The 12,393-nt window shown below is 42.6% G+C and overlaps 1 protein-coding gene across 9 annotated transcripts in view; it reads left to right on the top strand.

Annotated features, from left to right (window-relative positions):
* Nucleotides 1-722: 722 nt before the first annotated feature.
* WASF3 (WASP family member 3) overlaps nucleotides 723-12,393 on the top strand; it is a 74,850-nt gene continuing 63,179 nt past the window's right edge. For 4 of the 9 annotated variants that reach the window (XM_055802848.1, XM_055802850.1, XM_055802841.1 and 1 more), the window contains exon 1: nucleotides 724-819. The gene's annotated coding sequence lies outside the window, so the exon portion shown is untranslated. Of the gene's footprint in view, nucleotides 820-1,594; nucleotides 1,724-12,393 lie in introns of all 9 variants that reach the window. The other 5 variants (XM_055802842.1, XM_055802843.1, XM_055802846.1 and 2 more) reach the window with 3 other exon arrangements.

Here is a 12,393-nt window from a genome sequence, read left to right as displayed (position 1 = left end):
GGGAGGAGGGGGGGGGGGGCAGCGCGGGGAGGGGGCAGCGCGGAGGACGCGCAACGCGACCCTCGTTGCTGTGAGGGGCTGGGAATGGGTGTCCCGAGGCCAGGGCGCTGGGTGGGGAAGGGGCGGCTGGAGAGGCGCGACGGGGCCGCAGCCGCCCGCACATCGCCCCGGCTGCGAGGGGGGAGCGCAGCCCTGCGGGAAGGGGGATCCCCGCCCGGCAGCCGGCACAGGGGTCAGGCTGCTCGGCCCCCTGTTGTGGAGCGGGGGGGAGGCCGGCCCCGCGGCGGGGCCGGGGCCGGGGCCGCTGTGGCACCGGGAGACGAGGTGGCTGCTCCTGAGGGGCGCTCTGATCTGCGGGGTGCATGTATGTGTGTGACAGCCCCAGATGGGAGCTCTGTGTGTGTGACGGGAGCCGCAGCGCAGCCCCCACACCCCAGGGACTTCGGCGGCCGCAGCGAGCGGCGGGCGCGAGCCCCGGGCTGGCGGCGGAGGGGACGGGCGAGCCGGTCAGCGGGAGGAAACGCCCCGGCTCCGGCCTCTTGCGACCCCCAGGTAGGGGCCTCTGATTGACAGTTCTCCCCGCCCTCTTAGCGTTTTCATTGGATGCTTTTCACGCCGATCAGCAATGTGTGCGGCGAAGCTCTGGCCTTCATTGGCGGATCTTGCCCCGCCCCTCCTCGCCCAAAGGAGCGGCGAGGGGGCGGGGCCCGAGGCTGGAGGGGCGGGGCGGCGGTGATGGGCGCGGAGGCTTAGCCCGCGAAGGCGGTCGGCGGCGGCTGGAGCGGCGTCGGCGCGGGCTGGGACGGAGTGCGGCGCCAGGTGGGTGCGGGGCCGGGGCCGGGGCCGTACTCCCGTCTCCCTCAGCCGCGGCGGAGGGCGGGCCGGCCGGCCGGCCGGCGGTGCGCAGGGGGTCCGTTCCTCCCCTGGGAGCTCGGCGGCCGCCGCCGGGAGGGGCGCTGAGGGGGAGCAGCCGCTTTTTAACGGTCTCTGGCCGCCCGCGGGGATAATCCCGCCGCTGCCCTGTGCGAGCCCCCTCAGCGCGGCGGCGCCTTTCTCTTCACAGCCGCGGTGGGAGCAGCCGCGAGTCGCTCCGGGGCTTCGCGCTCTCCTCCCGCCCGGGCCGAGCTGCCCGTCCTGGGGCCCTCTTGCCTCAGCCGGGGCGGGGGGGGGTTGGAGCTTTGTTTCCAGCTCTCCTGCCGGCCTCGGCCCCTTGCCAGCCCCCGGGGCCGCGAGGCGCGTTCCCTTTTCCCCCCTTCGCTCTCAGCTGGGGGCTGCGGAGCCCCCGGGCGTGGGGTCGGGGAACGGGCTCCCGAGCTTGCGGGTCTCAGGGCTGGCGCGGGGGCTCAGCCCGGGCTGCGGGGAACGGCCCTGAGGCCCGTGAGTACGGGGCTGCTCCTCACCCGTGGCACCCCCCGTGAGTGGCCCCCGCGCCGGCACCGTAGCGTGGCGCTGGCAAGTCTCTTCTGATGTCCGGCGGTTTTCAAGTACGTAAAATAACCGCTTTTGGCTTTGAAGGGCGCTGGGAGTCCTTGACGGCTCGGGAACTTTTAATTCCCCCTTGGTTTTGTTTTTCCCTGCTCACGTTTTTTTTCAGGTTAATTGTTTTTTCCACTTATTTCTTAAGTGACTATAGCTGAGAAGAAGCTGGGAGTCGGAGTGAGTGCAGCCGTGTGAACACAGGGATATATTGCAACTGCCGAATGTCTAATGCTAGCTGAAAACAGTTAAGAAACGCCTTTTTTATTATTTTTCTTCTGGTTTCTGATACAGTTCAGTAATCGCTGCAGATAACTAACAGGAGAAGGACTGATAGTTTTAGGCTGAGCAACAGTCTGTGAAGTGGGGCCAGTCCTTGAGTGATGGGTTATTAGATGCAGTTGTGAGATTCCTTGATAGAAAATACTTCAAAGCACAAATGGTTTAGTTTGTGTGCTGTTTGTGCAGGAACAGGAAAAAGCTGTCTAGCTGTGGTTCTTTGTGCCCCTTCTGTAAACTACAGGGAATGAGGGGAAAGTATTCCTATTAGAAAAAGATGGGGGCAAATTATGAAGGCCGCCAGGAACTTAGAGGCTTTAAATCTGGGGATGAGAAGGAGGTGGTTTTGCCTTGCCTGTTGTGCAAGACTGGCCTTTTTTTCTTCTTTTTCTTTTTAAAACTTTACTTAGGGAATCAAAAAGTATTACATTTATAGGAGATAGACTGGTGTTTTGACTTTGCCCGATACACGATTAGCTACTATGGAAAATACTGTATGTGCCTGAAGAAGGGAATGGAATAAGGCTACAGTTCTTAGCCTGCAGCATGTTCTCGGATGCTACAGCAAGATGTGAAGTCGTGTGGCCTTTTACATATGGAGGTTGATGTGATATGGAATAATTATGTAGACTAACACCCAAGCTGAAAACCTGTTAATAAAGGTACAAGCTAAAGTGCTCGCAAACTTAACTATTCAAGATTAGACCCTGTATTTGAGCTGTGGAACTGAGCTTTGTTGGGTATTATATTCAGTTACAGCTTACTCTTGCCTTTAAGTTCTCATCAGAAGAAGATACGCCAAGATGGAAGGACATCTATCTGCCTACACGAAAATAAAGGCCCTAAGTCGTTCTTACTCAGTAAGAACGTGGCTTTCAGGAAGTCCTGTAAGAAGGAAGTTTTATCTGTAGCTCTTCATTTGAGATCAGGACCAGATCATGTTCCCCTTGAGCAGTGTTGAAGCTCCGTTTATTTCCAGCTGAATTTTGGGGATGAGTTGTGCAAAGCAAACTTCTCTTACTGCCTGCTGGAAGATCAGTTTTGTGTTTATGTTGCTAGTGGTAACATGGATGTAGTTATTGGGTGGTGAGCACAGATTTTGTTGTATGTGAAATAATATATAACTGAGCGAGCCTTCTTTCTTTTTTTCTGTGGCAATTTTCTCCAACTAAAAAAGTAGACATTTTTTTAATCGGGTACTGAAACAATAGTCTTGATTATACACAATAGTTACTGAAACTGTAGTCTTTGCTAATCTTCCTATTTGTCCATGGAAGTAATAAAAGATGACTTTCTATGTCAGAAATAGAATTCCTTGTACTTTAAAAAGGGTAAGTTATTGAGGCTTCAAGTTTGATTTATATGGTACAACACATATGACATTTCATAGTTCATAGCAGCTTAAACCTGCTTTGTTTTTCAGTATATGCCTTGTCTGTACAACATGCCTCAAAGGATTATGATTTTAAGACTAGTAATATAAAATTCTTACAGATAATCTGCTCCTTGGTATGACTACTTTATGTCAGGTTTATTTACTTTATTCTTCAATGAGAAGGTACATACTGTGTATTTTTCTGAAACAAGAATAACAGTGTCTGCAGTCAGTATTCCTGTATGGAGGAAAGAGGGGGGGGGAAAGGCATTGTGTGACAGGCAATAGGAATGCTATTTTGAAGCTTATGTACAGTGATTAGCAGGGCAGGATTTCTGAAAACCAAACTACAGCAGGTATTTTATTGAAGAATTCCAGAAGAGCTGATGGTATCTTGAGTATTTAGCTCACTGTATCGGTGTCACTCGGACAGTGAATTAGCTTTCATGCCTCTGCAAGTCCTCCCTTTTTGATTAAAATTCCTGCATGGACAGTTGTATCTTGGTGTACGCTTCGTTCTTTCAAGTCCTCCCTGTCTTCCAGAGCTCTCTTGACTGCTTTTAGTGGGGAATGAGCAAGACATGTTGTTGTGGTTAATTGCAGTCTGCTCTTCCAGGCGTGTCTTTAGTTGGGGTGGGCTTTATACGGTCTTGTCACTGAGCTTGAATCTGATACAGGTTGTATAATACAGCACTCTTTGGCCTCTTCAATTCAAAGGTGGTGTATTGGTATCTGCCCAATTCCTGGGTGGCTCCAGTTAAAATTTTTGGACTTCCTGCGGTCATTACAGTGACTGTATTTTTTGCTTGTGTAGGGTGTTGAGCTACAGGCTGTATATCAGGTGAATTGGACTAGTAGTGTAAGTTACTAGCCAGGCTGTGTGTGTTTGGTGGGTTATGATGTGTAGTTTGGTTAATTACCTTACTAGCAGGAAGATAATGATTTACAGTACTGATGGGGAGAAGTTGTTTTTATCAGGTTTTCTTACCCCTCTAATCTTAAAGTCATTCAGTATATGAAGATGGTTAATAGGATTGGATTGTAAATACATGCCTTCCAGTGTTACATACAATGGTACGCTGCCTTCACAAGATTCCTTGTACCAGCAGTACTATGGGTCACAGGTTGTAATTGTTTATTCTCTTATAGGAACTGATAGAGAGGTAGAGGGTGAGTATTAACTTCTCCATACGGAAGTCTAATGTACAGGATACCTGCAATGCAAGAAAATCAGTGACTCGACTAAGAACGGAGGCATCTTGAGCCTTAGCTATGTAGCAGAACTGTGCTAGCGCTTATTCTCTCCTGAGAACTTGGTCTACCTTTAGAGGTAATAATCGAAATAACATGAAGTTACACCAGATTTATTTATTCAACTTTAAAGTGAGTTCTTTCCTCTACACTTATGTTATCTAGATCTAATTGTTCCAAAGCCAGCCTGCTGAAAAGCTGCTGAAAAAAGGGGTGGTTTTTTTTAAACTGGAAAAGCACTGTTGTTTTTCACCCCTCTTTTGGAAACTTGGATAACTGAAATATTTTTAGTTGAAGATAGATGTCACTTCTTTTTCCTCTGCCAAAAGCAGAAACAAAACATTTGGGAAGAAATTAAGAAATTTTTCTGTAGAAGCAGCTGGAAATCAAAATGGAAGGCTTCATGCTCATTCAGGCTGTAAACTAGGAGCTTATCTTGCTTGATTTCTTTATTTTTGGGAGGTGAGATAGCTGTTAAATTTTTGTTGAAGGCTTGTTTAGTATGGTAAGTGTTTATTGGATTTGCTTGCTTGTTTTTTTAAAAAAAAAATTTGTGTTAAGGATTTAGAGTTGTTCTGAATTTCAACACATTGTAAATTAGTCTTTCATGTACTTATTCAGCCATTGAACTAATGGTGTTTTGGATCTAGAATAGATTCCTGTATGTGTTTGGGATTTTCTTTTTTTGTGGACCTCTCCATTTAGCAGAATTTTAGTTACTCTCTTTCTAGATACTTGGAGCTCCTTCCTACCTGTTGGTTGTAAATATCACCTCTTGATTCTTACAATGATTTGGTAGCCACATAAAGTTATTGGGACAATGTGTGTTTCTATTAAGCATAGAACATCTTACATGAAATTTATTTAATACTTTGAATATTCATTTTACTTGTGCTTCAACTCTGAATAATCTTTTGTATTCTAAAAAATATATTTTAAAAGCAGAAAAAAATTGACTGTTATTCAAGTTTAACTTGATTGATGTTTGTTAAAACATGTCAATCTAGAACAAAAACAATAGAGCAAAATGTTTTCCCATCATTTGTATGCTATCAAAGAGATTATACTTAACATGTAGGTTCATTCATAACTAGAAGGCTCCTTGCAAGAGTATTTTAGTAAGAAGTAGTGGAAAGAACTGATACAGACTATGGAGTGCTGGGTTAAATAGTTGGCTAAGCAGTGGTGAATGTAACAAAAATAAATGTCTAGAACATGGTTGGCATGTAGATATTTTTCCTTTAGTTTTTGAATTAATCTTGCATTCTGTAGATACTTAGGTTTTATAGTAGTTTTCAGAATGATGCAACCTTTCAAATGCTGGTGACATAAAGTATGTATAGGTATCAATGGTAATTTGAATCCAATCGGGGTTTGTGTTTTACAGTCGTCATAATCAATATAAATAGAAGTAGCCTATGCTAAGGCAGTTGTAACTTCCATTAATCTGTCAAACCCAGAGTTTTAGGTTGACTTAAATGTATTTTTCTTTCGGACAAGAAAAAACGAGATCTTCAAACCTTGTGCACAGAATTACGACCTGGCTTGTTTTCTCTCTGGTTCCATAAATGAAAACTCTTATTTCACTGTTTCTTTGGCCCAAGCTATTATTGTACATCCCTATCGTGAAAGTCTGCCCAATACAGAAACTATAGAGTAATTTTTTGTAGAAAAACTATCAAGCATTGTTCACTTAGATGGCAGTATACACAGATAAACTTACATCAATGAAAAATACTTAACACCATTAAGGTCAAATGAGACAGACTTTTTGAAACTTCTGCAGTGGTTATGTTTCCTCCTATGCTGGTGTAAATGAATAGTTAAGGTTTGTTTGGCTGTTGTAATTATGCGTTATTGTGTTTTGGAGCAGTTTTTTTAGTATCTGAATATGCACTTGCTTTAGAGTTCTATATATATTACAGTGATTTCAAGTCCTCTGTCAGCCTTGTGTTGATTGGTTATGGAACTTCAAAATTGGTAAGGGAAGTTTAAGCTATAAATAGTGAAAATGCTGTTTAATGCATGATCTGAATGAAATTCATAGATTAAAAAAAATCAATTTGTAGCAAGTGCTGCTAGCAATTACAGTTTTTTCAGATATTTGAAATTTTACATAAGCTTGATATTTGGTAGTTTTTTAGGTGAAGAATGCTGAAATACTTTGTTGTCATGCAGCCTTTTCTAACTTTGCAATTTAATTGAAATTGGCTCCTTCAGTCTTTCTAAGGTAATGTCATGTTTTCAGGTGCCTGGCTTGTCTGTGAACACATGTAACTATTTTATTTATATTTAAGCTGTTTGTTGAACAGTTGACTATTAAAACAAGGTGCTGTTTGGGCTAGGGCTGTACTAGTAAGATGTAGAGGCCACTGCATCTTGTTGAAGAGCTGTATTTGGATGACCATGCTCAGGGGCTGCTGTGTGTTTTTTCCTGTTGGGTTACCTGAGTGGGAGCCCTGAATTTTTAGGGGACTATCTCTTAATACTAAACATGGACTGTCTTACTGTTAGTATGTTAAAGATTCCTCATTCAGAAAACGCTTGTATTTCCTTGTTATTGTTGAATTTGGATGATACTGCTTTTCTTGGAATGCTGTAAGTTGCTTGTGTTCCTGGTTTTCTTGGTTCTTCTCTAGTGTCTTGTCCTCCATGTTGCTGGTTAGTTGGATCTCGGCATACAGTAATATTCAGGATTAGTGTGCTTTCTTCATGATTTACAAAGCCTTTTTAATGTGTTGGTAGGTTATGAAGGCAGAGGTGGTTGTTGGTATGTTTTATTCCATCAGTTTGGGCTCCACAGTATAAGAAGGATACTACTAGAGTGTGTCCAAAGGAGGGCAATGGAGATGGTGAAAGGATTAGAGGGCATGACTTATGAGGAGAGGCTGAGGATACTAGGTTTGTTCCACTTGGAGGAGAGGTTACTGAGGCATGACTGCGTTGCTGTCTACAACTCTCTCATGATGGGGAGCAGAAAGGGAGGTGCTGATCTTGATTTCTCATGCCCCACCACCAGACACCAGAGACACAACTTAAAGCTGCATCAGAAGATGTTTGGATTGGGTATCTGGACAAAGCTCTTCACTCGGTGGGTAGTCAAGCACTGGAACAAGCTCCGTGGGGAGGTGGTTGTGACCACAAGCCAGTCAGGATTCAAGAAGTGCTTGAGCAATGCTCTCTGGTATCTGGTTTAACTGTTAGGTTGCCATGTGTAGAGTCAGGAGTTGGACTTGATGATCCTCCTGGGTCCCTTCCAACTCAGGATAATCTATGATTAACATGAAAGGTGTAATGTAATGGTATTTCAGAGGCCTTAGAGGACTTGAGTTTCACCAGCTGTTTAGAAGATGGTATGTGCAAAAATACTTTCTTGTATTGTTGATATATTCAAAAAAACTAAAGTGACAAAGCACCTCATCAGTGAAGACTGAAAAACATATATAATCTCAAAAAATGTTTTGTTCAAGTCCAGTTGCCAGGGCAAAGGGAGCATAATGTTAAGGCTGTGTGTGAAGGACAGTGGGTGTAAGTTGGGAATTACTGGAGCTCCATTGTACTTATAGGTGGAGAATGTTATATAAAATGTGACAGTCAGGACTTTCTTCCATGGACTGGTTAACCAGTTATCCACTTGTCACTTGCTGCAGAGTGAGATAGTGTTGACAGGGCTACTAATAGGGGCTGGGGTTCAATCTGAGTCTGGAGGTGAGATTTATTCCAGTGCTGATGACTGTAATGGCCAGCTGAGTTGGAGTATTCTCTTTTGAATATTTGGAGGTTTATAGTTAATATGATGTATGCAGCTGTTGCCCACTCCTCCCTCTGCAGTAGCTTTTTTCTTGTGGCTATACTGGAAAAGGTTAGTATTCTATGATGCTGAGGAAAACCATTCATTTGCTGTGGACTTGCTTTTGTCCTAACAGGCAGCTGTGGGGACTGGTGTGCTGCAAGACAATGCCTGGGAAGCTTGTTTTATTTTGAAACTTTACACAGCCTTTGGAAACACTTCTTTGAGAAGTTCTTCTGCCTCATTACTTGTGAATGAAAAAAATGAAGTTTGAACTTTTGAATTGGAAGGGGGGCTTTAGTGAAAGTGTGCCTTTTAGTTCGTTCTTCTACAGCAGTTAGAACTTGCTGCTGTTTTCTATAGAATGTTGAAATTTTCTGGAACTCACATCAGCACAGGTTTATTGTGGAGTTATTTCCTTGGAAAGTACTGTTTTTCGTTTTAAAGCTTGGCTGTTGCTTTGAATGCTTAAACAGCTGCAAAGGTGGAGAAAACACATCACTTCAAATGAAGCCTGTGTTTGATGTTATGGTAAATTTAGAGACATTCTCATACGTATATTACTAGGTTTTTTTACACAGCTTGAATATTGCAGTTCCTTCTGACCTCTGCATGCCAACTCAGAAGCTGGAGTGGGTCTAACTCTTCAGTCATGTTTAAAGAGAATGTCTTGGTACAGTTATACAAGTGGCTTGGTTACAGTTTCAGATTACTGCCTAGTAGGAGAAGGGTATATGCCAGGCTATGCTCGACAAGCAGATGTGCAAGTCATGTGCTTTCTATCTCCACCTTTTTTAGAAAGAACTAGGAACTAGCATTTGAGCAGCTTCATTTTTTTCTTTTTTTTTCTGCATGCAGGGCATCCTGTCTCCTTCAGCTCAGCCAACTTGCTTCTCTTGAATCTCTCCATTCTTCAAATCCTGCAGGTCTTGTGCATCTTCACTGTAGCAATCACTTCATATTTATAGCAAGTAAAAAGTTGTAGAGCTTGTGCGTGGCAAGTGTGAAATACCTGAATGTTGAAGTGGTGAGGTAGAAATGCCTGTAAGAGGAATGTCTGAGAATGCACTGAAGTATAGTCTTCCAGCCCTCAAGTGAAATGTAGTTATAACATTTGCCTCTGTCATCAAACACTGCTCATACTCTTGTAGACTATCTTGAAGTTTCAAGCATCCTTTGATTCAGGGTGGGTAATTCTACACAAAGGTGTAGATAAGATTAGGAGCAACACCAATTTACTAGCTTGAGCTATAATGCTGTAAAAGACAAACCTTCATGTCTAGTTGTTGAACTTCTGTGCAGGATTTACATAGCTAATAAGAATGTCCATGTCAGTGGACTAATAAGCAGTTGATTTTTTTAACCTTAAGGATTTTTATTAGCCTGAAATAGCTGCATCTGAAATACTACTCTAAGATCATTGGGATTCTGACGTTATTTGTTTAAAATTTCTTCTCCAGTAGAATAGCAAGTATGTGCTTTGTGATAATGTTCTGGTTGCTGTGCTAACAGTTCTGAGGGCCTCTAAGCTTGCATGGATCTGCCGCCTGCTGTCCTGTAGGAGATGATACTCTTGGTCACTTAGCTGGCTGAAGTGTTGTCTGACTAGCTGGCTTGATGTTGGAGCAGGTTTAGCAGCCTTCAGGAATTTCTGGATCTTGGAGAGCGGCAAGGTTCTGCTCGATGGGATTTATAACTATTTGCAAAAAAACCACCTGGAAGTGGCTAGTAAACTCCATGACTGGGGAAAATTCTGGAACTTCTGTTGTCTTAAATGCTTGAAGTCGACTAAATATTTTACATTATGTAGTAAAATGATCCAGTTGCTATTTCGGTGAGTAATTATGTGATGTATAAGTAATGAAGGACAAAGTCAAATACTGTGGCAGATCAAATCCGTATCTTGTGTCTTTCTGAAGTGTACAGAAATAATAGTCCAATTTGCATGTTTTTATTACCTGTTCTCTTTTGCAATTTGAAACTATGGAGGCAACAGTGAAATACCACCTGTCCAGTAAAGGTGGTTATTTTTGCTGCCTGTGCAAATCTATCTCTTTCTCTCCCTTGTCCTGTGTATTAAGATGAAGCTGTTGGTGTTCTTCATATGCTACTTCCTTGTTTGAATTTTCTGTTTTGCTTCCTCCTGCTGCAAACTTGCTTCTGTGCGTTTCTTCTGAAGTCTTTTACTTCCCTTTCAAACTGTCTTGTATATCCTAGTATTTCCTGTAAGAAGGGCATTGTGATGAACTTCTGCTTCATGTCATTTCTGGTGAAACCCACAGATGCCTTTTTTTAGAAAGCGAAATGCTTGGAGATGTAAAAAACCCAAACCACAACAAAAACTCTCCCCACTGCCGCAATCATCCCCAAAGAAACTTAAAATGGGGAGAAGTAGATGCAAGGCATGAAATGTAAACCCTTGCCAAATGTAAATCCTTCTTTCCTCAACTGAGTGAACTGTCTGCTATCAGATTTCTTTAAGCCACAGAATGTTGTTTTTGGCAGGAACATCAGAGAGAGTATTCTTTCTTTTAAACAGTTGTTGTTTGGAAAACAAGCATATGTCTGGCATGATCATGGATTTCTAAAAGAGGAAAAAGTGATTTTATTTTCAAAACATGTAATAAAACTTGATTTCCAGAAACAAATGTTAAATGCTTCTGGAAGCTCAAGTTTAATGATGTGTCCTTACAGTTGGTTGTCAAGGTTGAAACAACAAGCACAGTTAGCCTTTAAGCTGCTAAATGCTAATCATAGCCTGGCAGGAGCTTTCCTCAGCCAAGTTACTGGGCTCTGGAGAAGCACACAGGCAGCCTGTAATAATATTTTGAAGTTTTTTCAAAGCTAAAGTTGAAAGTTGAGCTTCAGATATAAATAAGTCTTCATTTTACGTTTGTGGTAACTGTGATGTTAACTAACACCCATGGCTGTAAATCTGTAGTTTGAATATCCCCACTTTGGTTCATCTTGGTAGAATTGTGGCTGTTAAAGCCTTTGAATATGAAGCATTAGAAAATACATTGAAGTAAGTTTTGTGAACCTAAGGGGTGACAGTCTAAACTGTGAACAGCTTTGGGTTGTTTGTCAAAGATAACTTTATACCTCATTACAGAACAATAAATACAGCACAGAACAGTCCCAGTTAACCAAGGAAATTTGTCTGGGTTCATTGAATTACAGGAATAGACTAAGAATGGAGAAAAATCATGTGCTTTACAGTGAGTGGGAAACATTAGTGAGATATAACTGTGAGGGTAGGAAGTATGAGTGTTGGATCTAGAGGGATGAAACCAGTGAATTTAATTAAGGGTTATTGAAAGTTATTAATTAGCTTTAAGATGCTCAGAACTGGTGTTTTATAACTAAAATACGTGAGGAAGCCTTGAAACAAAAGCTTGTCTGAAATACAGAGCTTGAAGGACAAGTGTTCTTTTGTCAGAAGTATATTTTGAGTCTTCTAAATCCACTTCGAACAAAATACTAAAATGTAACTGTAGAAATAATTAAATTCCACTGTGGATTAGCTAATTTGCAGGGTATTAGTAGTGAACTATGAAATATACCTTCCATGCTTTCTTGCTCATTTCTGCAGGTGTATAATGAAGCGTTGATCCACTTCTCTGGTTCAAAGCATGCAGGACTTCATGATTTATATCAAGTTCTTATTGGGTGTTAAAAGAACAAACCTGGCTTAAAGTGGCAAGCTTGAGTATCACTTATTTCTGTAGGCTTGAAACAATTTGGTGATTCTGAATAGAAAAGAATGTGGCTTATGGAACAGCTGGCCCGTAAGATGCAGTAGCTGCATTTACCCAGTTCTCCCCTTCCCCCTCAAACAGTGTTAGTTGTGAGCTGTTTCATGCAAGATTGGGCCTTACAGCAGTTTTATCTAGGAACAGATACTGATACTCGACAGGCTTGGGAGAAAGTGAGGTTCTCTTCCTTATTAATGATTAGTCTGCCAGATAGATTCTTGGTAGCCAAGAAGAGGCTTTGTAAGTCACTTAACTGATCTAGTACTACTTTTGACCCACTTCTTACTTATTTTTAATACCTCTTGCCCCTAATGCACAGATACATTGCTTTAGAGCTAGTTGTGCTTGGGGATGAAAGTTACTGTTGATAGCATAATATCACTTCCAGTTGTTAAGTCAGTGTTCCCCTGTTATGCAGAAAGAATTGGCAAAGAATGTAAGCTGCAAAGGTGCGTGAAATCTGAAAG

This window comes from Falco peregrinus, chromosome 4 (genome assembly GCF_023634155.1).
Source record: "Falco peregrinus isolate bFalPer1 chromosome 4, bFalPer1.pri, whole genome shotgun sequence".
NCBI classification, from domain to species: domain Eukaryota; kingdom Metazoa; phylum Chordata; class Aves; order Falconiformes; family Falconidae; genus Falco; species Falco peregrinus.
Note: the sequence above shows the minus strand (reverse complement) of the source record. Positions and strands in the feature narration are given on the sequence as shown.